General features: G+C 37.6%; 1 protein-coding gene and 1 long non-coding RNA gene across 9 annotated transcripts in view; one reads left to right on the forward strand and one right to left on the reverse strand.

The window, feature by feature from the left end:
- Positions 1–27,937, reverse strand: part of BAZ2B (bromodomain adjacent to zinc finger domain 2B) — a 395,277-nt gene that overhangs the window by 297,299 nt on the left and 70,041 nt on the right. For 4 of the 8 annotated variants that reach the window (XM_054548956.2, XM_054548959.2, XM_054548958.2 and 1 more), the window contains exons 3-4: positions 24,300–24,441; positions 5,674–6,029 (exon numbers count right to left, since the gene is read on the reverse strand). The gene's annotated coding sequence lies outside the window, so the exon portion shown is untranslated. Of the gene's footprint in view, positions 1–4,826; positions 4,919–5,673; positions 6,547–16,625; positions 16,753–24,299; positions 24,442–27,937 lie in introns of those variants that run through there. The other 4 variants (XM_024243768.3, XM_054548940.2, XM_054548929.2 and 1 more) reach the window with 3 other exon arrangements.
- Positions 2,954–7,451, forward strand: LOC129057844 (uncharacterized). Its single transcript, XR_008522620.2, has 2 exons — positions 2,954–4,886; positions 5,179–7,451. It is a non-coding gene; the product is annotated as an uncharacterized LOC129057844 (long non-coding RNA).

Here is a 27,937-nt window from a genome sequence, read left to right on the forward strand (position 1 = left end):
AAACCAAACGCTCCTTTTTCTTATATACCATGCACACATGTGCACAACACAAAATTAGTAAAGGTTCTTATCTATGTTGCCGTCATTATTATTGTCCCCAATATGCAATAGTTTTTATTTGAATGAAAGACATTCAAAAGCCAAAGTACAAGTTGAATTTTATAAATTATAAAAACTATTTTTAAAGCATTATCTTTTAAAACAAATTGAAATACTCTTACCTTATATAGTAAAAATTTAAGTATGCGGAATAAAAACTATATTTTCACCTCATATTCTTATAAAACCCTATTAATGTTAAAAACTCAATGTTTAACTGTAAATATCCATACGTTTAAATATTTTACATTTCAAACTCTATTATGACTGCCACAAATCAAACAGCACTCAAAATACATTTAAAAGTCATATATATTCATTTACTTTTCCTGTTTTCAATAAAGATGTGGCCAATATTTTATAACTCAATATGCAGTTGAAAATGAATTAAATATATTTATTACCCATAATTTCATACTTAACACGGTCAACAGAAAAACCTGTAAATCAAAGTTTGAACTTTTAAAATGACCTTTCTATTGAGAATTACCTTCCTTTAAGAAATCTGATGCCTGAAAATTCCTACTTAAACTACAGCATGTTTATGTGTAGTACAATTAAGACTATATTATCTCTAAAAATAAACTAAGCATCAGGAGTCCTTTAAAAAAAAGTTCACATTTCATACACAATTCAATGTTCCATAATTTGATTTATATGAATATCTACCTCAACAAAAATATGTTATGAGTAAATACATTTCTTAAATATTGAGTCATAGTCAAAGGTAACAGAATGATTTTCTTTTTAAGGAGTTGTATGGCTACTATGTAAAAAGGGTTGAGAAAGCATAATGTCTGAATATAAATCTTAGCTTTAGTCAGTAATGTATAACCTATTTAAAAGGAAAGGGTCTCTATAAACTTATGATTTCAGGAAATCATAATTCTGGAATCAATGGCATAAGTGTTAAAAATTTATATTGTAGAGGAAGTTTTGAGCAAATTATATATTCTAATCAATTTCATATTTTAAGTATTTATTTTTGTAATGGCAAATTATTTTAAGTGTTACAAATTTTATGCTCTTTGAAGAATTATTTAAATGCCTAATACACCTAAAGACGTACAAATTAAAAGTCAATAAATATTGGGACTAGAAAAATTCTCTTAACACAGTAATAAATAAACTATATTATATCCTTAAATCTTATTTACATGAATTTTTTTTAATGGGTTTTTCTGTGTTGGGATTATCACTTTTCATTCTTCCTCTTTTCTCCCTCCCATTTCCTCTACCACCAAAAAACACCATGCAAATAATCAGAAAAAGTAGAATATATGTAGGCACCAATGGGATGACACCATTTTAGTATCACATATTTAGTATGACACCATTTTAGTATCACATATTTAGTATCACACATTTTAGTATGATAGCTGAAACTATCAATAAAAGCTATAACAATAAAAATATAATTTCAATTTTTAAAAATCATTAAATGTCTACTAGTAAGATATTTTAGATCATAGTTTGTATGAATTTTTAAATAACATTTTAACCTCATTATAAAGAAAAATTAAATACAAAACTGCCTCTTTCCCCAATAATTATTTCTTTTCTTTTCTGATTAGTTCCTACAACAAAAGTTTAAAGAAACAGCCAAATGGATTAACATTTATTAAATAAGGCAACAGTATTTTTAAAACTTCATGGTACAAAATACTTAATTTTATGTAACCAAAAAACTCTTAAAATACCTAACTAGGTAACTTAATTAATCCCCCAGGAAATCAAGTATATTAATAATCACTAAAACTTGATGACATAATTCCTCTTAAGGGTCAAAATCACCATATTACTTTGTGCTAAATCATATTTCTTCTTTTGGTAGTTCTACTCAGAAACTACAACTTAAAATCCCTTCTCTGAGAAACCTTTAAACCTAAAAGTAATCAAGTTCCAAAATATACTTTCACTAATTCAAGGAAATAAGACAGAAATCCTGAACTTTCATGCAACTGTGATATCCTACATCTTGTATAGTAACACAAAAGTAGCAACAAAGACATTAACAATTGCAGTTCAAGCTGGGAATGACTGTTCTGTTTCAATTCAATGACACCACTAATGGCTTCTTAGCAGCTCCATGAAATCAACCAGCTGTCAAGTTGATGCATCAGAAGGAACAGTTATGCACTCCCATAAGAAAAAGCAACACATCAGGATGTTTGGCAAAACATCTGCTCCTTTACACTGCAGTTCTATAATAAACATGCAAACAAAGAAATGGGAGAAAGGGCAACAGAATTAAAATTCTAAGGTTTCCATTACAGTCTTATGTGCATTTTAAATGAATGGCTTATAAAAAATAAAAACAAATTTCTACCAAGTTGAATACTTTAAGCTATTCCAAATTTTTTGAAAATGCTAAATATAATTATTCAGAGACTCTTCTAGAAAGAAAAAAACTGTATAAGAATCCATCTATTCTAAAAATTCTAAATAAACAATATTCAAGTAAAATCAGTATCATAATGTACAAAACTCAAAAATTAAAACTAAAATATATCCTTCCTTCATTTAATAAGTATTTCATAAATGATGCCAGCAGTATTCCAATAAATGCATTTCCAAGACTGAAGAGTTTAGAAGTTATTTTTTCATTAGTGTTTGTAAGAGTAAATTGTACTACAATTCGGCACTAGTTTAACATGTGAGAACAGTGAAGCTACTATTATCTGGATTTTAAAATATGTACCCATTCCTATTTCTCTCCAACCATTATAAGAACACAATATTAAGTTCTCATAAATAACTTTGTATTTTTAAAGCATACAATCTGATTTCCTAAAAAAAAAAAAAAAAAGACTCTTCATTATCATCGTAGGCTTAAAATAATTTTAAATTCAACCACTTGTTTCAAATACTTGTAAAAATTACTTTTTTCTATCCGAACCATACGAGTGTCTTAATGTTGTCCAAATTACTGATTATGCAGCAGAGTGACAATAATATGTACAGTGTTTACAATAGGTGTGAGACATCAAATGTACTTAACTACCATTTTCTTAAACTGCTTATCCTCTGTTGCTTGCCATTTATAATCTGCCAAATCTTCTAGTCCTTTGTTGCATGTATAATTTAGAACCATCTGTTCTATGTGCTTTTAACTATTTAAACATTTTTCACCTACCTACAATTCACATAAATGGCAGACATTCAACTCAGTCAAGCTTTCTATATAGCATATTACATGAAGCAAATTCCTGGATAAATAGACAACACCAAAGAAGACTGCTACAGAAATAAAAACATATCATATAGAACATAAATTTCTGTGTGTTAGACAAACCTTTTCAATGTATTCAGAATTGTTTCTATTAGCTTTTTTTAAGTTAATTGTAGTCAGTGTTTTTCCCTCAACCCAGAAGACAAAGAGAATGCAAATTAAATACAGACAGTTTCATGTCCTTGTTAGAAGAGATGTAAATATGCTGACTGAAAATGACTACAGGAGACAGAATTCCACTTTCCCATTCAATTTACAGTGCCTCTTATTTATATACTAGTCAGTGTATCATTAAGTTTGGTCATGTGACCAAACCAACTTTTGTGAGGCGAAAAACTATGTTAGACAAGCAAATTAAAACAGTGCTAGTTTTTGTTTATCTGTTCATAATGGCTGACAAAGTTTATAGCTAGGGATTATAAAATAACTTTTAAAATCAATTCTGCCTCTTAAATACTCAACAATTGTTTGACTTAATATCTGCTACTAAATTTTAAAGTATCCATTACCTTAAGGTATTTTCCATAGTCATTTCTTTTCAAAATGTAAATAAATAATAGAAAAAGAAAACCCCAGAATATTCTATTGTAAATGGGGAGCCAGATAATCTAAAATAACCATACATAAATATTAACCAAGTTAATTTTCAAAAAATCCATAGGGGAGAGTGGAGCAAATAAGAAAGGGAATATACTGACTACAGATAACAGTTGAAACCTTTAAATTAAAAAAAAAAGTACACAAAAACTAGATAAATAACAAATGACGCACAAAAGTTTTTTACCATTTTTTTGCACATAATCTTCCACCTGTTACCAAAACATACAATACGCAGACTTCGTATACTCATTTTGAGAGCAAAACACAAAAATAAGCCACACAACTTATCAGTAACCTGTAAGTTACACAATCCTATAAAACAGGAGAAAAATTAAGCAAAAAATTTACTCTTGGGAAAATTTCTTCATAAAGTTTACATGACGTCACTGGCCCCCCTGAACATTCCCTAAACTTTGAGCCTTATCCAGACACACTTCCTAATGCTTCTTTCCTTTCCTCAAAAATAAAAAAGAGAGAGACTTGGGAATAAAATTGCCCAAGATGGCGAAACGCTTGTTGTTTAGAGGGCAGGAAAAAAAATGGAGGATATTGTAATATACACAAAGGGATAAATTTCAACAACTCGGCCAAGGACTGCAGCTGCTTCCCTCTTTATAAGGAAGCAACAGACAAAAGATAAATACACAGGGAGAAAGAAAAGAAGAGAAAATCTCCCAAACAACAGAGCCAGCTCTGACTCTTCAAACACTTCCTTCCCCTTCCCAAATCCCAATTCTGGGGTTCGTGAAACTACTTAAAGGGGAGGGAGCCGCGAAAGAGAACGGCGGCGGGGGGGAGGGGTAGCGACAAGAAGATTAAGAGGGAAGCAGAGGAGTTGGGAGCTGGCGGTCGTTCCCGGGGAAGAACTGCTAAAACATGAGACCAAGGCACAGACCTTACTGTATGAGAAGCAATGCTCCTCAAACCTTCTGCGTGCTGACATAGACCTTCCCAGGTATCCAGATCTTTTCCCAATCCCACCTTCCCCACCCCCACCCCCCCTCATCTTCAGTAAACTCAGAGCCTCCAGCTACACACCGGAGAGCTAAGGCCCAAGCCGGGGAGTGGGGGTGGCAGACGCAGCTCGTCAGTCCGACAGGGAAGAGGGGGCGGAGGCAAAAAAGGGCAGCAGGAGGCGGACGGGGGTGGGGGGTGATCCAGAAACTACCCCAGCAGGGAGTGGGGGAGCAGCGGATATTCCGGGGTAGGAACGGCCATCGCAACGCTGACAGAGGTTGTTTTTTAAGAAGCAAAACTGTTGGCGGCGACCTGAGCGCTGGAAGCCGAAGGGGAAGAGGAAGGAGACGCGAAGCCAGGGCGGCCGGCACAAAGGCGGCGGACTCGCGGCGGCAGCGCCTGCCCGGCCGGGAGCACAGCCCGCGGCCCTACTCCAGCGAAGTCCCGCACCGGCTTCTAGGAATAAAGTTTACGTTCTCCTGAGGCTGCACCCCCCACCTCCCACCCAGGACGGCACATCTCCGTGTCCTCCTCCCCCAAACTCCACTCGGGACCCCGAGAACCACCCCAGCCTTCCGGCCACCACAACAAAGAGCCGCACCGACCGGCGAGGGTAAACAGCGGCGGAGGGCTAGAGGGCGGCGGGGCGAGCGCCTCCACGCAGCAACTCCAGAGTCCCCCGCTTGCCCGAGCGCAGTTTCTCCGCTGCTGTTTCCACCGGCTTTGTAACACTGGGAATTTACATCCTCACCCGCACCCCTCACGCCCGAGGATTTTAAACTCACCTTTACTTTCGAACTGAGAGTTGCGGTAGATGAGATTTTTGCCTTTTCCCCAGATGGTTGAAGGTTAAGATTTTTGGAAACCCCACCACCTCCTTATTTCTATTATTATTTCTGCAAGAAAAGTATAAAGAGAGTTGTAGTGGAGGTGAGATTTGTGATCGGGAAAGCCTTCGACTCCCTCCTTCTCCGTCTTCCGCCTCTCTCTGATTAGTTCCTATCCAGCAGCAGATTGAAGCAGGAGATGATTCTTCTCAAGGTTTGTTCAGCAGCTTCACTTCTAGGCGAAGGCTTCATGAACCAAGTGACGTCAACCAACAAGGCTTCTCTCTCTCTCCTCTCTCTAACAATGAAAGTTGCTGTTAACAAGGGAAAAAAAGAGAGAGAATTGTTTATACCATTTCAGTTCCAATAATAAATGACCTATCAGCTCCTAAAGGAGCCAAGGGAGGGGGTCGCTTCTTCTTTCCAAGAATACTGTAGCTTTGAGTTTGCACCGTTCCTTGTCCCAGGAAAAAGTTAAGAAACTTAAAATGTTTTGTTTTGCTTTTAAAGAAGACAGGAGAGAAAACGGGATTTAAAACTTAGTTTTTAAAAAACAAAAGCTACAGAGTAGGGAGCATAGGTCAACCATCTCCACCTAAACTTTTTTTGTTCCTAAACTCAGAATTCTACAACCCAACTAAATTAATATGCCGAGATTTTGCGGATGTTAAAACTCAAAAAAAGCAGGATGCAAGATGGTCCCGGGGTAAAATTCTACTGCCTTTCCACGGACAAGTTAAACTGGCTGTAATGTTTATGCACTAAGTTAAAATAAAATTTAAATAAAAGACGTTAAAATAGTCGTTTTAAAGTTATATGCACACACTGTAAAAGGTAATCTCGATAGCTTTTTTTCCAGTTTCTGAGAGGTTAGAAAAATGCATAGCAAATTGTAGGCACTGAACTTATGAGTAAGACTGGTAGCCCTTTGCTCCTTTAAACTACATATGCAGTCATATGCTATGTGTCTACCCCCAGAATCTCTTCCAACTTTGTTTTTACCCTTCCACTCCCCCAACCCCAATTCCCAAATCCTGCAACCAATCAAGTTAAACTAAAGATACAATACGCCCCATTCCCTCCCGCACCCCACCCTATAGATTCCTAAAAACAATTTTTTTAAAAGCCTTAATCTTGATAACACTTTATTAGCCAAGAAGATACATATTTTTTTTTTTAGAAGTTCGTTGAGGTACCGTTTTTTCCCTCCAGAACACAAGAAAGTCTCAAAGTTCATATAATTAAAAATTGCATAATTTAATTTTCAGGATGAAGAGTAAGTAAAAATTAAGCTATCGGAGAATAATCTGATCATCTATGTATATTTTATACATATGTGGATAAATGTATCTTAAAAGATGCTATTGTTTTATGTTTCCTCTTCAGCCACTGGCTGTGATTTTAATTGTGCTGGAGGATCTTCATTAGTATTAACACATGGGGAGATTTCACAAAGCTGCTTCATTAGGAAAAAAAAAAGCTTGGCAGACTCGGTCTTTTTGCATGCACTGAGAATGTCAGCCTTACCTCGGTCATTTGTAACATAATAAGTGCAAGTACAATGATTGCAATGCAGGAGCACTGGGGGAAGGGCAGAAATACTGCCTGTCTAATAGGGATATCTGAAAAGAAGGCTGCTCATTACAGAGTAAAATGTATGCTAAAAATTAGTGAAGATGATGTCTCAGGAGACTGATGCTAAATAAATTAATGTGCTGATATGTTTTTAATTATTATTTTTGTAGTAGTTTATTTCATTCTCAGGATTCACATTGAGCAGCAAAGCTGTGCTAGCACTTATTGATTTTTTTTCCCTGCCACATTCCCGGAATACAGATTTTAATCATTTCACTACACCACACTCAGTAATTTCATTAAAAACTGGAATCTTCCATCCCCAGAAAAGCATTTAATTTCAATGACATACAATTTCTCTTTTAGCAGCAAACTGTCTCTACAGTAAAAACTGGCCTAAGGTTCAAATGCATAATTTAATCCTGAGTTTTCCATGGTCTGCATTCCTTTCAAGCTATAATTTGAGTAACTACCTAATAACTGTAATAAGGACAATAATTTCCTTATAATATATTATTAACTCATATTTAATTAACTCAGAGGCCAAGCTCTGTACATGTATGACTGGGTCAACAGTTCTATAATCTCAAAATTTACTAATAATGTTCCAGAAGAAAAACATAGATTAAAATATAAGTATGAATGCACTTAGTATCTAAGACTTCTATCCCAAGTCACATACAAAAAAGTTAATGCATTGTTCTATAATGGTGGTCATTAAATAAATAATCTTTTTAAGTATGTGGAACTAAAAAATGGAATTCACTGACATTTCTATGTGTAAAGTATTGAATATTAATATTTTAACAATCTGTTACTGACACTTTACCTAATCATTAGCATTACTGTTAAAAATATTTAATTTTGAAAAGATAAGGAAAAAGTGCTAGATTCAAGTTATCTTGATTTTCATAAAGAATTCTCCCAAAATATACCTCGCTTGAAATAAAGTTAAGTGGTACACTGTAACTTGAATAATTAAGAATACATCCTTTGCTTAAATACTTCAAACAATATACTGCAAAGCATGGTTCAATTTTTGGTTCCAATAATATTTTGAAATATTGGGATTGCAGATGCCACACTGGTTTCCCAAACAATGGTTTCATAAGGATATGTAATTTACATTGCCTGGATTTTAGAAAAGAAACCTGTGGAAAAATATAATTTAAAGTAATAAAATTCATTAATTTAAATTGTGGAAATATGTCTAATCAACAGAAAAAGCAGAATATATGTAATGAAAGTGATTAGCTACTATATAAAAACTCCAGTCATTCCCCTGAGTAATTTTAGAATCATAATTCAAAAATTTTTATAAGAATATGTATATGCAATTTCAAGCTGGAGCCACATACAACCCAAAGTTGTCTTTTACTTGATTGTACAAGGAAGTAACTTATAACAAAATACATCTTATCATCATCAAAAGGTTGGAAAAAAGAAGAAAAGGGGTGGCAGTGAAAACCTTGATTTTAATGTCTTCTAAAAACATTTTAAAATATGTTTTTATTATGAAGGGCTCGTTATATACTTCAGGAAATATGTGACATTCTCAATGGTGAAGTTATATGGAAATCAATAATTAACAAAATAGTTGGTAAATGAAAGACTGACATAGGTATCTCAAATTCATAAATATATTTCTCTATTTCAATAAAACTCAATAATAAAAACTTTAATTTTATATTAAAATATATATTTAAAATTATTTAATGTTATTTGGTAATTCAGATATACAAATTAAAATTATTCAATTTAATCTGTACTTCTAAACTGATTCTTCTTAAAAAAAAAAAGATTTCCTAGAAATTTTAAACTGGATTACTCCAAGTATTTGATACCTTCTTACTAAGAAATTGTGCTTAAATTATTTTTAAAATATGATTCCTTCCCTTTTTCATGTTATCATACTTGATCATTTCAGAGATTATAACATAATCATACAGTTGAGGGGGAAAACTTCAGATAAAATAATTGCTATAGTTATAAAATAATTTAACTCCCAACAGCACTTAGTCTTCTACCCAAGATCATCATCTGTATTAGTACTTCATCATGTACATAATTGTGAAAGAATTTAATGATCAAGCAGATCTTTTCCAATTTTAGTGAATAATTAACTCTGAAATTCTACACCTATTTACCCATCCCACAGACTAATTATGCCACCAATATGGACTAAATTGTTGCACTTTCTTCTGTAAAGCAGCATCTGTTTTTAGGACAAAGACAGAACTTCTTAAATAGGTAGATACAGAGATAGAATTGGATGGCTATCTAACTTACTACTATGGGTATTGTAGATGGTTCCTCAAAGAGTAAGGAATTGCTATGTACAGAGAATGAAGTCTAGGAAGGCTGACTACAAAGAAAAACAAACGAGAGATCTCAACAGTATAACAAGCTGGCCACTGTTATATCTTGTTTCTGTTTTCATCACTACAGCCTAATGAAGCTTTATTTGTTTTCATTCATTGAACAAACATTTGAGTGGTGCTTGCTATATGCTACGCGCTATGCTAGAGGCTGGAAAAACATGAAAAGCTCACATTCTGGTTGATATCGAAAGTGTGAAATGCCTGGGAGATGAGCGACTCATATAAATCACATTATAAAGATACAAATAATAAAGTTTTGTGAGAATAAAGAGGATGAGGCAACTAATTCTCACTGAGAGACTAGAAAAGGCTTTATCAAAGAGATGTTATTTGAACTGCATCTCAAATACTGAGAGCTTACCAGGCAAAGAAGTTCGGGGTGGGAGGTGGTCTTCTAAGTGAAAGAAACAGTAAGTGTAAATATGCAGAGATACTAGATCTGGTGTCCATCCACTAGTGAGAAATTCTGTATGCGGGAATATTCAGTATGGGGAAGGACAGAGATAAAGGAATGATAGGGATGTCATGACCAAGATGAAGGCTGGGACCTGAGAGTAAAAGGCCTAAGTACCATGGTAAGGTGGTTGAATTTATCCTAAGAGCCAACAAAGGCTAGCAAAGGAGTGGCATGATTAACCTTGTTTTGAGGGAACAATAACTGTATAGGCAGTGCGAATGATAGACTGCAGTATTAAGAGATCGCTTAACAGTCCATAAGAACAATGGTAAGAGACAGTGGCATTGGAGATTTACAGCCAGATATTTCTGAGGTAAAATTTCAGTTTGGTGACTAACTGAAAATAGAATTAAGGAAGAGGAAGGAGTGAAAGAGGACTAGAGAAATTTCTGGCTTACAGTAGTTGCTGTAGTCATTAACTATAGGCCAGAATACATAAGGGAAAACAAATCATAAAGTAGTCTGGAATTAAAACCTGGCTATGATGCTTTATAGACCTCTTTTAAAAATGGGATTATCAGAATCAACTGTAGAGATTGTTTTAAATATCTAGAATTGTCCCCAGTGTCCAGAATTCACTATGTGAATTCAAATGTCCCCAACGTCCAGAATTCACTATGTCTGGGTGGGGGTCAAGTATGTCTTTTCTTCTTCAACTCTAAAGGCGCTTCTGATAAACATCTCTGATTAAGAACACGGCTGTAAGCACAAATTTGTTAAAAAATTCAGTTGGAAAAAGAAACAAGAAAAACACAGGAAATCTTGAAAAAGAGAGCTTTGCCAGGGGTGGAGGGGACAATCATAACAGAGACTAAAGCATTATAAAACCTTTAAAGCTTAATAGTTGGCACTGGCACATGAATAAAAAACCAATAAAACATAATAGAAAAATGAGAAATTGACCCAAGTACATATGGAAATTTAGTATAGATAAAAGCTGTTATCTCAAAGCAGTGAGGAAGAGATGGACTTTTTGATAACTGGTGTTCAAGGCCACACATGGTAGTTCATGCCTGTAATCCCAGCACTTTGGGAGGCCAAGGCGGGAGGACTGTTTGAGCTTGGGACCAGCCTGGGCAATATAGCTAGATCCTGTCTCTACAAAAAAAATTAAAATTAGCTAGGTGCCGGCTATGGTGGCTCACGCCTGTAATCCCAGCGTTTTGGGAGGCCGAGGCAGGTGGATCACCTGAGGTCAGGAGTTCGAGACCAGCCTGACAACATGGAGAAACCCCCATCTCTATCAAAAATTACAAAATTAGCCAAGCGTGGTGGCACATGCCTGTAATCAATCCCAAGTACACGGGAGGCTGAGGCAGGAGAATTGCTTGAACCCGGGAGGCGGAGGTTGCGGTGACCCGAGATCATGCCATTGCACTCCAGCCTGGGCAACAAGAGCGAAACTCCATCTCAAAAAAAAAAAAAATTAGCTAGGCATGGTGGTGCATGCATGTAGTCCTAGCTACCAGGGAGGCCAAAGCAGAAGGATCGCTTGAGTCCAAGAGGTCAAGGTTGAAGTAAGTCATGATTGTGTCACTGCACTCCAGCCTGGGCAACAGAGTGAGTATTGTCTCAAAAAAAAAAAGGCAAAAACCAAAGTGGTATTCAAATAACTGGGTATTCATAAGGAAAAGGATAAACTTGGATCTGTTCCAAAAATAAAACTGAAAAAAATCACATATTTAAACACGAAGAATTGAACTTATACAAGTACTAGAAAAAATTATGAGAGGATTCCCCAATAATTAGAGCCTAAAGAAAACTTTCCCAGCAATGGTCAAAACCAGATACAATAAAGGGAAATATTGGTAAATCTTACTACATAAAATAGCTTTTCTATAGCCAAAACAAAAACACCACAAGCAAACTATAAAGACAAATGACAAACTGTAAAGAAATACTTGCAACTTATATGAGACAGTTGAATAACCTTATATGTAAAGCCTGCCTAAAAACAGAGAAGAAAAAGACTAACAACCTGATAGCAAAATGACTAGAGAGATAAGCAGTCATTTTAGAGAAAAAGAAATGGGGCCAGGCACAGTGGCTCATGCCTGTAATGCCAGCACTTTGAGAGGTTGAGGCAGGCAGAGAATTAAAGACCAGCCTAGGCAACATGATGAGACTGTCTCTACAAAAAATACAAAAAGTAGTGGGGCATGGTGGTGTGTCCCTGTAGTCCCAGCTATTCGAAGCCTGGGAGGTCCAGGCTGCAGTAAGTCATGATCAAACCACTGGACTCCAGCCAGGGTGACAGAGTGAGATCCTGTCTCAAAAAAAAAAAAAGAATGAAAGGAAGAGAGAAACAGGAAAGGAAGGAAGAAAGAGGAAAGAAAAGAAAGGAAGAGGGAAGGGAAGAGAAGAGAAGGGAGAGGGGAGGGAGAGGGGAGGGAGAGGGGAGGGAGAGGGGAGGGAGAGGGGAGGGAGAGGGAAGGGGAGAGGAAGGGAGAGAAAAAGAAAGATAAAAGGAAGGAAGGAGGGAGGAGGGAAGAAGGAAGGAAGGAAAGAGAGAAAGAGAAAGAGAGAAAGAGCAAGAGCATACACGAGAGAATGAGCTGGGTGCAGTGGTATACACCTGTAGTCGCAGGTACTTGGGAGGTTAACATAAGAAGATCACTTGAGCCTAGGTGTTTGAAGTTGTAGTGCACTATAACTAACCACTGCATTACAGCCTGGGCAACATGCAAGACTCTGTCTCAGAAAAAAAAAAAAACAAAAAACACACACATACACAAAAAAGAAATGCCCAAGGGCATTTAAGGGGAAGAAATGCCCCTTAAATAAAAACATTCGTAACCTTGCTCGTAGTAAGAGAAATGCACATGAAGAATTGAGGAGATACTGTTTCTCATCCTTCAGATTCCCAAAAGTCCAAATTTTACAAAACAGGTGCTAGTTGAGTGAGGCTCCTACAGAAAAAAGGGGCAGTTTTTTGTTTCTTTCTTTTTTTCTTCTTCCTCTTCTTTTTGGAGTACAAAATGGAAAAACCCCAACAAGGGAGAATTTGGCAGTATGTAACAAAGTTACATATGTGTTTATTTTATTTTTGCTAGCAAATCTCAGTTCTAAAAATCTGACCAACACTGACAAAAATATGAAAATAGGTATATATACAAGAAGTTATTCTTTGAAGCACTGTTACAGCAAAAGCCTGGAAATAATCCAAGTATCTGTCATAATGAAATGGTTGAATTAATTATGGCACATCCACACAGTGGAGTACTATGCAGTTTTTAAAAAGGCGTGAGGCAGAGCCCAGCAAGCTAAGATCCACTGGCTTGAAAATCTCGGTGCCAGACACTTGAGCTTGGTGGGGGGAGGGGCATCTGCCATTGATGAGGCTTGAGTGGGTAGTTTTATCCTCACAGTGTAAACAAAGCTGCTGGGAGGTTTGAACTGGGTGGAGCCCACCACAGCTCAGCAAGGCCTCTGTGGCCAGACTGCCTCTCTAGATTTCTTTTCTCTGGGCAGGGCATCTCTGAAAAGAAGGCAGCAGCCCCAGTCAGGGGCTTATAGATATAACTCCCAACTCCCTGGGACACAGCACCTGGGGGAAGGGACGGCTGTGGGCACAGCTTCAGAAGTAAACGTCCCTGCCTGATGGCTCTGAAGCCAGCAGCGGATATCCCAGCACAGTGTTCAAGCTCTGCTAAGGGTCAGACTGCCTCCTCAAGTGGGTCCCTGACTCCTGTGCCTCCTGATGGGGAGACACCTCCCAATAGGGGCTGACAGATACCTCATATAGGAGAGGTCTGGCTGGCATCTGGCAGGTGCCCCTCTGGGACGAAGCTTCCAGAGGGAGGAACAGGCAGCAATCTTTGCTGTTCTGCAGCCTCCACTGGTGAGACCCAGGCAAACAGGGTCTGGAGTGGACCTCCAGCAGACCTGCAGCAGAGGGGCCTGACTGTTGGAAGGAAAACTAACAGAAAGCAATAGCATCAACATCAATAAAAAGGACATCCACTCAGAGACCCCATCCAAAGGTCACCAACATGAAGCACCAAAGGTAGATAAATCCACGAAGATGGGGAGAAACTAGCCCAAAAAGGCTGAAAATTCCAAAGACCAGAATGCCTCTTCTCCTCCAAAGGATCACAACTCCTCACCAGCAAGGGAACAAAACTGGATGGAGAATGAGTTCGACAAATTGACAGAAGTGGGCTTCAGAAGGTGAGTAATAACAAATTCCTCTGAGCTAAAGGAGCATGTTCTAACCCAATGCAAGGAAGCTACAAATCTTGAAAAAAGGTTAGAGGAACTGCTAACTAGAATAACCAGTTTAGAGAACGTAAATGATCTGATGGAACTGAAAAACACAGCACGAGAACTTTGTGAAGCATACACAAGTATCGATAGCTGAATTGATCAAGCAGAAGAAAGGATATCAGAGATTGAATATCAACTTAATAAAATAAAGTGAGAAGACAAGATTAGAGAAAAAAGAATGAAAAGGAATGAACAAAGCCTCCAAGAAATATGGGACTATGTGAAAAGACCAAACCTACATTTGACTGGTGTGCCTGAAAATGACAGAGAGAATAGAACCAAGTTGGAAAACACTCCTCAGGATATTATCCAGGAGAACTTCCCCAACCTAGCAAGACAGGCCAACATTCAAATTCAGGAAATACAGAGCACAATACAAAGATACTCCTTGAGAAGAGCAACCCCAAGACACGCAATCGTCAGATTTACCAAGGTCGAAATGAAGGAAAATATGTTAAGGGCAGCCAGAAAGAAAGGTCAGGTTACCCACAAAGGGAAGCACATCAGACTAAGAGTGGATCTCTCTGCAGAAACCCTACAAGCCAGAAGAGAGTGGGGGCCAATATTCAACATTCTTAAAGAAAAGAATTTTCAACCCAGAATTTCATATATAGCCAAACTAAGCTTCAAAAGCAAAGGAGAAATGAAATCCTTCACAGACAAGCAAATGCTGAGACATTTTGTCACCACCAGGCCTGCCTTACAAGAGCTCCTGAAGGAAGCACTAAACATGGAAGGGAACAACTGCTACCAGCCACTGCAAAAACATACCAAATCGTAAAGGTCATTGACACTATGAAGAAACTGCATCAACGAACAGGCAAAACAACCAGCTAGCATCACAATGACAGGATCAAATTCACACATAATACTAAACTTAAATGTAAACAGGCTAAATACCCCAACTAAAAGACACAGACTGGCAAAATGGATAAAGAGTCAAGACCCATTGGTGTGCTGTATTCAGGAGACCCATCTCACATGCAAAGATGCACACAGGCTCAAAATAAAGGGATGGAGGAATATTTAGCAAGCAAATGGAAAGCAAAAAAAAAAAAAAGCAGAGGTTGCCATTCTAGTCTCTGAGAAAACAGACTTTAAACTAACAAAGATCAAAAGAGACAAAGAAGGCCACTACATAATAGTAAAGGGATCAATGCAACAAGAGGAGGTAACTATCCTAAATATATATGCACCCAATACATGAGCACCCAGATTCATAAAGCAAGTTCTTAGAGACCTACAAAGAGACTTAGACTCCCACATAATAATAGTGGGAGACTTTAACACCCCACTGTCAATATTAGACAGATCAACAAGACAAAAAATTAAGAATATTCAGGACTTCAACTCAGCTCTGGACCAAGCGGATCTAATAAATATCTACATAACTATCCACCCCAAATCAACAGAATATACATTCTTCTCAGCACCACGTTGCACTTATTCTAAAATCGACCATATAAGAAGTAAAACACTCCTCAGTAAATGCAAAAGAATGGAAATCATAACAAACAGTCTCTCAGACCACAGTGCAATCAAATTAGAACTCAGGATTAAGAAACTCACTCAAAACCGCACAACTACATGGAAACTGAACAACCTGAATGAATACTGGGTAAATAACAACATTAAGGCAGAAATAAAGATATTCTTTGAAACCAATGAGAACAAAGACACAACGTCCCAGAATCTCTGGGACACATTTAAAGCAGTGTGTAGAGGGAAATTTATAACACTAAATGCCCACAAGAGAAAGGAGGAAAGATCTAAAATTGACACTCTAACGTCACAATTAAAAGAACTAGAGAAGCAAGATCAAACAAAGTCAAAAGCTAGCAGAAGACAAGAAATAACTAATATCAGAACAGAACCAAAGGAGATAGAGACATGAAAAACCCTTCAAAAAATCAATGAATCCAGGACCTGGTTTTTTGAAAAGATCAACAAAAGAGATAGACTACCTGCCAGACTAATAAAGAAGAAAAGAGAGAAGAATCAAATGGACACAATAAAAAATGATAAAGTGGATGTCACCACTGATACCATAGACATACAAACTACCATCAGAGAACACTATAAACACTTCTATGCAAATAAACTAGAAAATCTAGAATAAATGGATAATTTCATAGACACATACACCCTCCCAAGTCTAAACAAAGAAGAAGTTGAATCCCTGAATAGACCAATAACAAGTTTTGAAATTGAGACAGTAATTAATATCTTACCACACAAAAAAAGTCCAGGACCAGATGGATTCACAGCTGAATTCTACCAGAGGTACACAGAGGAGTTGGTACCATTCCTTCTGAAACTATTCCAAACAATAGGAAAAGAGGGAATCCTCCCTCTTTTTATGAGGCCAGCATCATCCTGATACCAAAACCTGGCAGACACACCAAAAAAAAGAAAATTTCAGGCCAATATCCTTGATGAACATCAATGTGAAAATTCTCAATAAAAAACTGTCAAACCAAATCCAGCAGCACATCAAAAAGCTTATCCACCACAATCAAGTCAGATTCAACCCTGGGATGCAAGGCTGGTTCAACATATGCAAATCAATAAACGTAATCCATCACATAAACAGAATCAATGAGAAAAACCACATGATTATCTCAATAGATGCAGAAAAGGCCTTTGATAAAATTCAAAACCCCTTCATGCTAAAAACTCTCAATGAACTAGGTATTGATGAAGCGTATCTCAAAATAATAAGAGCTATTTAAGACAAACTCACAATAAATATCATACTAAGTGGGCAAAATTTGGAAGCATTCCCTTTGAAAACCAGCACAAGACAAGGATGCCCGCTCTCATCACTCCTATTCAACATAGTATTGGAAGTTCTGGCCAGGGCAATCAGGCAAGAAAAAGAAATAAAAGGTATTCAAATAGGAAAAGAGGAAGTCAAATTGTCAATGTTTGCAGATGATATGATTCTGTATTTAGAAAACCCCATCGTCTCAGCGCAAAATCTCCTTAAGCAGATAAGCAACTTTAGCAAAGTCTCAGGATACAAAATCAATGTGCAAAAATCATAAGCATTCCTACATACCAATAATAGAGAAACAGAGAGCCAAATCATGAGTGAACTCCCATTCACAACTGCTATAAAGAGAATACAATACCTAGGAATCCAACTTACAAGGGATGTGAAGGACCTCTTCAAGGAGAACTACAAACCACTGCTCAAGGAAGTAAGAGAGGACACAAACAAATGGAAAAACATTCCATGCTCATGGATAGGAAGAATCAATATTGTGAAAATGGCCATACTGCCCAAAGTAATTTATAGATTCAATGCTATCCCCATCAAGCTACCAGTGACTTTCTTCACAGAATTAGAAAAAACTACTTTAAATTTCATATGGAACCAAAAATGAGCCCGCATGGCCAAGACAATCCTAAGCAAAAAGAACAAAGCTGGAGGCGTCACGCTACCTGACTTCAAACTATACTGCAAGGCTACAGTAATCAAAACAGCACAGTACTGGTACCGAAACAGATATATAGACCAATGAAACAGAACAGAAACCTGAGAAATAACACCACACATCTACAACCATCTGATCTTTGACAAACCTGACAAAAACAAGAAATGGGGAAAGGATTCCCTATTTAATAAATAGTGTTGGGAAAACTGGCTAGCCATATGCAGAAAACTGAAACTAGACCACTTCCTTACACCTTATACAAAAATTAACTCAAGATGGATTAAAGACTTAAACGTAAGACCTAAAACCATAAAAACCCTAGAAGAAAACCTAGGCAATACCATTCAGAACATAGGCAAGGGCTAAGACTTCATGCATAAAACACCAGAAGTAATGGCAACAAAAGCCAAAATTGACAAATGAGACTAATTAAACTAAAGAGCTTCTGCACAGCAAAAGAAATTATCATCAGAGTGAACAGGAAACCTACAGAATGGGAGAAAATTTTTGCAATCTCTCCATGTGACAAAGAGCTAATATCCAGAATCTACAAAGAACTTAAACAAATTTACAAGAAAAAACAAACAACCCCATCAAAAAGTGGGGTGGGTGAAGGATGTGAACAGGCACTTCTAAAAAGAAGACATTTATGCAGCAAACAAACATATGAAAAAAAGCTCATCATCACTGGTCATTAGAGAAATGCAAATCAAAACCACAATGAGCTACCATCTCATGCCAGTTAGAATGGCAGTCATTAAAATGTCAGGAAACAACAGATGCTGGGGAGAATGTGGAGAAATAGGAATGCTTTTATACTGTTGGTGGGAGTGTAAATTAGTTCAACCATTGTGGAAGACAGTGTGGCAATTCCTCAAGGATCTAGAACTAGAAATACTATTTGACCCAGCAATCTCATTAGTGGGTATATACCCAAAGGATTATAAATCATTCTACTCTAAAGACACATGCACACATATGTTTATTGCGGCACTATTCACAATAGCAAAGACTTGGAACCGACCCAAATGCCCATCAATGGTAGACTGGATAAAGAAAATGTGGCACATATACAACATGGAATACTATGTGGCCATAAAAAAGGATGAGTTAATGTCCCTTGCAGGGACATGAAGCTGGAAACCATCATTCTCAGCAAACTAACACAAGAACGGAAAACCAAACACTGCATGTTCTCACTCATAAGTGGGAGTTGAACAATGAGACAACACGGACACAGCGAGGGGAACGTCACACACTGGGGCCTGTTGGGGGATAGGGGGCTGGGGGAGGGATAGCATTAGGAAAAATACCTAATGTAGATGATGGGTTAATGGGTGCAGTAAACCACCATGGCATTTGTATACCTATGTAACAAACCTGCACATTCTGCACATGTACCCCAGAACTTAAAGTATAATAAAAAATAAAATATAAAGAAATAAAAATTAAAAAGTATGAGGGACATATACAGTATGAAGCACTTTACAGTGAATTCCAGTATTTATTGTTAAGTGAAGAAAGCAAGTTGGAGATAAACGTAGTATAGTATGTCACCATTCATCTAAATATTTACCTATTTTTTAATTGAAAGGATAAATTAAAACCTTTAAAAAAACATGGTTACCTAAAAGGAGGAAGGGAGCAGAGTAGTAAAAATAGGAACAGTACAGTATGTGGGTATCTCATAAAACCTGTATTGTAGATGTGAATTTGGAACCATATAAAGTCATTTACATTATTATAATAAAAGAAAAACAAAGTTAAAAAGCAGGCCAGGTGCACTGGTTTGCATCTGTAATCCCAGAGCTTTGGGAAGCCAAGGCAGGAGGACTGCTTGAGCCCAGGAGTTGAAGGCTGCAGTGGGCTACGACCATGACACTAAATTTCAGCCTGGGCAACAGAGTGAGACTGCGTCTCAAAAAAACCAAAAAAACAAAATACAATCCCATAAAAGTAAAACCCAAATAAATAAATGAACTTACTTGTATGTGAAGTTGGTGGCATAACCATAGAGAATTACTCCAAGTGACTTTAAAACACAACAACTAAAACACACTAATTTAACAGTATATAGTATTCAAAGCAACAAGACAAAACAGCAACTGAAATTATCACTAACCATATTCTTATGCTATTATTGGTGGTGTTATTGTAACACTGTTGCAAGCACAGTCTGAGAAAAAGCAAATGGCCAGGCCCAGTGGCTCATGTGTGTAATCCCAACATTTTGAGAGGCCCAAGTAGGAGGATTGCTTGAGCCCAGGAGTCAGAGACCAGCCTCGGCAACATGGTGAAACCCCAACTTTACAAAAAATTTTAAAATTTACCCGGGCATGGTGGTACACACCTGTAGTCCCAGGTACTCAGGAGGTTGAGGTGGGAGGACTGCTTGAGCCCAGGAGGTCAAAACTACAGTGAGCCATGATTGTGCCACTGCATTCCAGCCTGGGCAACAGAGCAAGACCCTGTCAAAAAATAAATGAATAAATAAATAAAAAGAAAAAAAATGAATACGTTGGTGTTTTTGGAAAGTTAATTTTTGAATTGCATAAAAACTCTGTGATACTGAATTTAAAATATATGTATTAGAATGAACTCATTTTATATTTTATATTTAAAAATACATCTTACTTGCATACTGTAAATACCTAGAAACAGGGACCAGTGTATAGCAACCAGCACATACCCACAGTATACAGATTATGGTCTCTATACACCATCTACCCCTAAAAAATTCCATGAAGCAATGGCTGACTCCATATTTGGGTCAAGAAATATTCAAAAATGAGCTTAGAATACCCTGTCATACCAGTAAGCATGGAAATTATGAAAGATTATTGGTGTCATGTCAAAAGGACTTGGTAGCCAATTTGAAGGGTCCAATATGAGGTGGCTCCCATTGGCCAAAGATGAAACAATTTGAATGTTAACAGTAACTGCAATGGATAGAAACACAACAAATGTGTATTTTAATAAATGAGTTCATAATTATACTAAAAAACCTTTTTGTTCACCTTTGAATGATGCTGGGGAACCAACTCATTTTGAAAACTGGTAAGTAAAGGTAACAAATCAAGAATTTACTCAACATTTCCTTTCAAATGTTGATAAGAAACCAAATTTCAAATGGTACATGCAAATATATGTGTCTGATACATGTATGTGTATATACATGTACATATATATATCACGAGATTTCAACATAGATTTCATTTTTAAAAAGAAGAAATTTAAAGATATCATTGTCCTTTAACAGTTATAGGTAAGTTGCAGACAATTTACCTGTGAGTTTCAATGCAGACAAAATGAAGATGGAATATAATTACCATTCTCCTTATCTGGTAAGTCAGAAATTTAGCAATTCATTAAGAAAAAATTAACAAAATATTGGAGTAATAGAGAAAGTTTTTGAAGTAATTTTACATCAGGTACATAGGGATCATTTGTATGATCTTTCCCATGACAATCCTGTATGAAATCCAAAGGCATAATAACAAATAGAATAAATTGATTGAGTTAACTAACAGACTGCTGTTCACCCAAGCCAGTCACACAAAGCTGTGTAGGTTATACACAGCACTACAGGGGCATCAATGTGCTGGGCCTGATTCTGCCCAGCTTATAAAAGTCAAATGCTAAATTCTCAGGAATTTTGCAAGCTGGTTATTAAATAGTCATTACCAAAAAATAAATATCTTCAAACATAAAATAAATTTAAATTTATTTATTAAAAACAAGTCCTTAAAACTCATCACATCTTACTCTACTATCATGTATGCACTTGAGGTTATTTATCTCTATTGTACTATGGCAAAGAAACACCTATGTAGTCGTGTGCTACTGTCCATCTCTTCCCAACTCTGTGATAAGTGATGTCATGTTGGAAGCCTGAAATCAGTCATGGTGGGAATGTTTACGCCTCATATATAACTTAATGTGGGCTATAACTTAATGTGGTGCTGATAAACTTAAGAAAGAGACAGAAAAAATTTAAATAGTGCAAATTAAAGTGCTACACTGTAAATATCACAAGTGAGGAAATAATCGTCCAATATTTCAAAACTATTAAAAATCTAGCAAGAAGTTGTTCACATCACTGCTGAAAAAGTAAAGTTCCAACATATACTTTTGTTGTTTTATGTTCCTCTTACTCATTTAAACAAAAATATCAATAAACATGCATGTCAGAATTGCATTTGCTCAACAATTGCAACCATAGATTGGCTACCAATAAGACTACAGACACAAGGGTTGGGTAAAAATCAACTAGAGCATTCTGTGAGAATCAACTGGCTATATGAATTTTACAAGACAGTATTGCATATTTTATTATTATTTGTGAACTGTATGATACTGCTGTTATATCAATAGAATTTATAAACTTAGGTATGTATTTATAAGCATACATTTTTATTCCCAGAAAGTCTTTTTTTTTTTTTTTAGACAAGGTCTCACTCTCCCAGAAAGTCTATTTTTAAAGAGTTACCAGCACACCTCTGTTGAGGTGGAGCAAAACTGCTAGCCCTTGAAGAGTGCACAGTCCAACTGAGAGGCATTCACACCCCAAAGCATCTGATACAATGTGATAACTACTCTAATATAAATATTCAAAGTAAAATGAGTACACAATTTACTTAGTAAGGAATGACTACTTTTTCTGGGTAGAGACAGGTGAAGGAGAATACATATCCTCAGTGTGTTAAAGAGGCCACCTGACAGTGATTAAACCATGTTTGCATCATAGGTTGTCCTCATATATTATCTTCAGCATTAAAATTCATAATAGTTTAGCCCTGAAGGACAGTTTCAAGCTATTCATGGTACTACCACATGCCATTTGGGAAAGCTCCCTGAAATCACTAAAATGGCCTTTTTTAGGGCCATGAGGAAATGTTTTTATCTCATATCTGATTTTAAAAATTCATGACTACCTTCTCTCTTGACAGCCAGTATGTTTCAGGTTGGAAACCAGAGTTTTTATATTCACTGCCCATTTATTTTCACTGTATTCTTTTTTTTTTTTTTTTTTTTTTTTTTAGATAGAGTCTCACTCCATCACCCAGGCTGGAGTGCAGTGGCACGATCTCGGCTCACTGCAACTCTGCTTCCCAGGTTCAAGCAATTCTCATGCCTCAGCCTCCCGAGTAGCTGGAATTACTGGAACGTACCACTACATCCAGCTAATTTTTGTATATTTAGTAGAGACGAGGTTTTGGCATGTTGGCCAGGCTGGTCTTGAACTCCTGACCTCAGGTGATCTACCCACCTCGGGCTCACAAAGTGCTGGGATTACAGGTGTGAGCCACCGTGCCCGGCCATATTTTCACTGTATTCTAAAAAATATATACCCAAGGACCAAAATTCAATAATGAGTACAATTTTCACTACTACCTTTAATAAGAGAATCAAGATCAGAGTTCACATTTATAGACAATTATGTTCTAGGAATAGCACAGTGTGAGAATATTCTAGTGCAATTTCTTTAACGTAATGGTGATCTTTCTTATTCTATAGCTGCTGCTCTGTTAATACTGATCTCAACACATCATTTTTGGAAAACTTTTTTGACTCACAAAATAATCACAAGCCAATTTTTAAAAATCTCATCCCCTTTTTGCATGGATTTTCAATATGAAAGGAACAAGCTGTCAAGCACTTCCCCCCTTATATGAACCGCATATAGATCAAAGATTTGCTCATACCCTTGCCATAGAAAATCTGCATCCAACTGTAATGGTAATTATCCATTAGCATGCACATATTAGAATAACTGTGCTTTCATATTATATATTGTTGATATCATACTGTCCAAAAGTATCATGTGTATAAAGAATTTTGACGAGTTGATTTTTGCCTTCACTATAGACAAAACATTATTTCGCTGCTGGTTTAATGAATTTAGCAACTGTGTGGTTTTATGTCTGATTTTACTCTGAGGAGTGCAATACTGAATGATAACTTCCTTAGCTTTAGTTTCTTCTCCACCTTTGAAGACAAAAATACTAAAAAGCATTATTTTCTGCTTATTCTGGAAAGCGTTTACTGTTTTACCGGAAATGTTTACTGAAAATGTCACTGAGTTTTGTTTAAAAGATAGTCAATGACTTTAAAATATCCCTAGCTTGAATGACTTACAATTACTTTTTAAAACTTCTCTCTTTTTCCCTCCATATATTTAATGAAGAGACAATCCAAAGAGAGGAGAATTATCTTTTGAGAAACAAAACAAGTGGCAGAAGTCACATGGCTACATGGTGCTACAAACAGGATTTTTTCAAATAGCAAAGAAAAATGGCCATACCATGAGAAGTTTAGTATGGCTAAAGTCTAGGAATAGAAAGAAGACATGTCAGCTGGAATTTTGTGGCAACTTTAATGTGCAGCTTTGGGTGGAGGAATGGGATTCAGCTGTTTGAGATTTTCTGGGAGGTTTGCCCTGTCTACTCAGGAAAGGGAACATACCTTGTTCTCACTGAGAGATAATCCTTGGAATTTAGATCATTCCCTCAATTCAGGAGTCCTGAAGCTTCTGCTTCTGCCAAGAAATCAGTGTTAATTCTTCACTTTTCAGCTTTTAGTCATCTCTTCTCAGCAGCTGTTTCTACTTTCACAGAATAAGAGAAAGAAAAATGTAAAAAAAAAAAAAAAAAAAACCCAAAACAAAAACTCCATAAATCGATTCCTCTACTATTTTAGGTATATTAATGACGAGTCTCAAGATCACAGCTTTTTCGGAGCAGATGTGGTCCTGGGCGCCATACTATGCTTCAGGAAATTTTCTATTTCTTTCCTTGGCTATCATCTTTTGAAATGTATGAAGAAATTCTATCCTGTTTGTTATTTCTGGTTGCTGCTGGTGAATAATTTGTTTCTTTTTTTTTTTTTTTCTTGTCTGGTTCTGCTATTCTTCCCTTCCTCTTTTTAACATTGTTATAGTGCATATTTTTGGGTATCATAGGAGGACATTTCTGTAGCTTCTTTTTACCAGCTTTAAACAGGAGTCTCTTTTCCTAATTGAAAACATGCTTAATTGAAACCATGCAAATATCTAAAGCATTGTTTAGATAATAATGGTCTATAATGGCAAAACTGATAATCAAGAGGTATCTTACTCTTTAAAACAAAAAGTCCCTGGGCAACATAGGGAGACCCTGTCTCTATAAAAAATTAAAAAAATAGCCAGGTGTGGTAGCACATGCCTGCAGTCTCAGATACTAGGGAGGCTGAAGTGGGAGGATTGCTTAAGCCTGGGAGGTCAAGACAACAGTGAACCATGTTCATGCCACTGTACTCCAGCATGGGTGACAGAACAAGACTCCATCTCAAACAAAACAAAACAAAACAAATAGAAAAAACATAACATGGGTAATGGGGGGCAGAGCACGGTGGCAGAATAGAGGCCTACACTGCTCGACCCCCAAATGGAACACCAAATTTTAATAACTATCTGCACACAGAAAATCACCATCACAAAAACCAAAAGTAAGGTGAGCAATCACAGTACCTGGCTTTAACTTCATATTCCTGAAAGAGGCATTAAGGAGGGCAGGAGAGATGGTCTTGAATTGCCACTGCCTCCCCGCTCCCACCTCCTGACGGTAGTTGTGTTGCATGGAGAGAAACTCTCACCACTGTGGGGAGGGAGAATGCAGCTCCTGGGAGACTTATACTGAACTCAGTGATGCCCTGTCATAGTGGAGAATAAACCTGTGCTGGACTCAGCTGGCACCTATGCATGAAGGGAGCTTTTGGACTAGAGCATTTGGATCAGAACTAGACAGAGGGAAATCACTCATCGCGGTGGTCAGCACTTGAGTTTCTTGACAAGCCTCACCACTGTGGGCTGAAGTGCTCTGGGGTCCTAGGTAAACTTGAAAGACAGTCTAGGACACAAGGACTGCAATTCCTAGGCAAATCCTAATGCTAGGCTGGGTTTAGAGCCAGGGAACTATGGTGGCATGTGACCTAGGAAGATACTAGTTGGGGTGGCTATAGGAGTGCTTATGCCATCCCTCTCCCAATCCAGGCAATCCAGCTTGTAGCAATGAAGGTGACTTCCCTCCTTTTGCTTAAGGAGAGCTAAGAGTAATAAAGAGGACTTGGTCTTCCATATTGGAAACCAGCTCAATCACAATAGGATAGGGCACTGGGCAGAGTTGTGAGGCCCCCACTCCAGGCACTAGCTTCCAGATGACATTTCTAGACATACCCTGGGCCAAAAGGGAATCCACTACCTTCAAGGGAAGGACCCAGTCCTGGGAAGATTCATCACGTGCTGACTAAAGAGTCCTTGGGCTCTGAATAACCAGCAGCAATACTTGGGGAGTACACAGTGGGCCTCGGACTCTGAGATGTACTGGCTTCAGGTGGGACCCAGCACAATCCCAGCTGTGGTGGCTATGGTGGAAGACTCCTTCTGTTTGAGAAAAGTAGAGGAAAAAGTAAAGGGGACTTTGTCTTGCACCTTAGGTACCAGCTTGTACACAGTGGGGTAGAGCAACAAGCAGGCTCTAAGGGTCCCTAAGTCCAGGCCTAGGCTCTTGGAGAGAATTTCTGGACCTGCCCTGGGAGGGGCTCCAGAGGGGAGCCCACTGTCCTGAGGGTGAGTCCCAGGCCTGGCAGCATTCACCACAAGCTGATAAAAGAGTCCTTGGGCTTGAACTCAACATCAGCTGTGGCCTGGCAGAACCTGCCATGGACTGGTGGTGGTGCTGGCCACAAGGAGAAGCTCCCCTGCCTGTGGAAAGGAAAGGAAACACTGGGGAAGGTCTCTATATTGTGGTTTGAGTGCTAGCTTAGCCATAGTAAAATAAAACATCAGGTAAATTGCTAAGGCTTTTTATTTTTATTTTTTTCGAGACCCTCTGTCACCTAGGCTGGAGTGCAATGGCACGATCACAGCTCACTGCGGCCTCAACCTCCCACACTCAAGCAATCCTCCCACCACAGCCTCTCAAGTAGCTGGGACTACAGGTGCACACCACCATGCCTGAGTAATTTTTTTTGTATTTTTCTGTAGAGACAGGGTTTCACCATGTTGACTACACTGGTCTCGAACTGGTGAGCTCAAGCAATCCATCTACCTCAGCCTCCCAAATTGTTAGGATTACACGTGTGAACCACCACACCTGGCTGTAAATTACTAAAGTTTTTGACTCCAATCCTTGGCTCCCAGACAGCATCTCTGGATATGCCAGGGACCTGGAGGAACTCGCCACCCTGAAGGAAAGGTCCTTGGGCAAGGCCCATTGCTGTGCTGGCTTCAGGTCTGACCCACTGCAGTAACAGTAGTGGTGGCTAGAAGGGTGCTTGCATCACCATACCCCCAGTTCCAGGTGACTCAGCACACAGAGAGAGAGACTCCATTTGTCTGGAAGAAAGTAAGAAAAAAGAACAAAAATCTCTGCGTGGTAATCAAGAGAATTCTGGCTCTTATCCACAACCACCAAGGTGATACCTTAGGCATGAGTCCACAAAAACCACAGCATTATTGGGCCTGGGGCCCAAGTCCCTTTGAATACCTAGAAAGACTTCTCAAGAACGACAGGCACAAACAAGCCCAGACTGTGGAGACTGTAATAAATACCTAATTCTTCAATGTTCAGACACTGATGAACATCTATAAGCATCAGCATCATCCAGGAAAACATGACCTCACCAAATGAACTAAATAAGACACCAGGGAACAATCCTGGAGAAAAAGAGATATACGACCTTTCAGACAAAGAATTCAGAATAGCTGTTGTGAGGAAGCTTCAAAGAATTCAAGATAACACAGATAAGTCATTCAGAATTCTACCAGATAAGTTTAACAGAGAGATTGAAATAATTTAAAAGAATCAAGCAGAAATTCTAGAGTTGAAAATGCAATTGACATGCTGAAGAATGCATCAGAGTTTTTTAATAGCAGACTTGATTAAGCAGAAAAAAAACAGTGAGCTTGAAGACAAGCTATTTAAAAATACAAAGTCAGAGGAGACAAAAGAAAAAAAATAAAAATACAATGAGGCATGCCTACAAGATCTAGAAAATACCATCAAAAGGGCAAATCTAAGAGTTACTGGCCTTAAAGAGGAGGTAGAGAAAGAGACAGGGGTAGA

This window comes from Pongo abelii, chromosome 11 (genome assembly GCF_028885655.2).
Source record: "Pongo abelii isolate AG06213 chromosome 11, NHGRI_mPonAbe1-v2.0_pri, whole genome shotgun sequence".
Lineage (NCBI taxonomy): Eukaryota > Metazoa > Chordata > Mammalia > Primates > Hominidae > Pongo > Pongo abelii.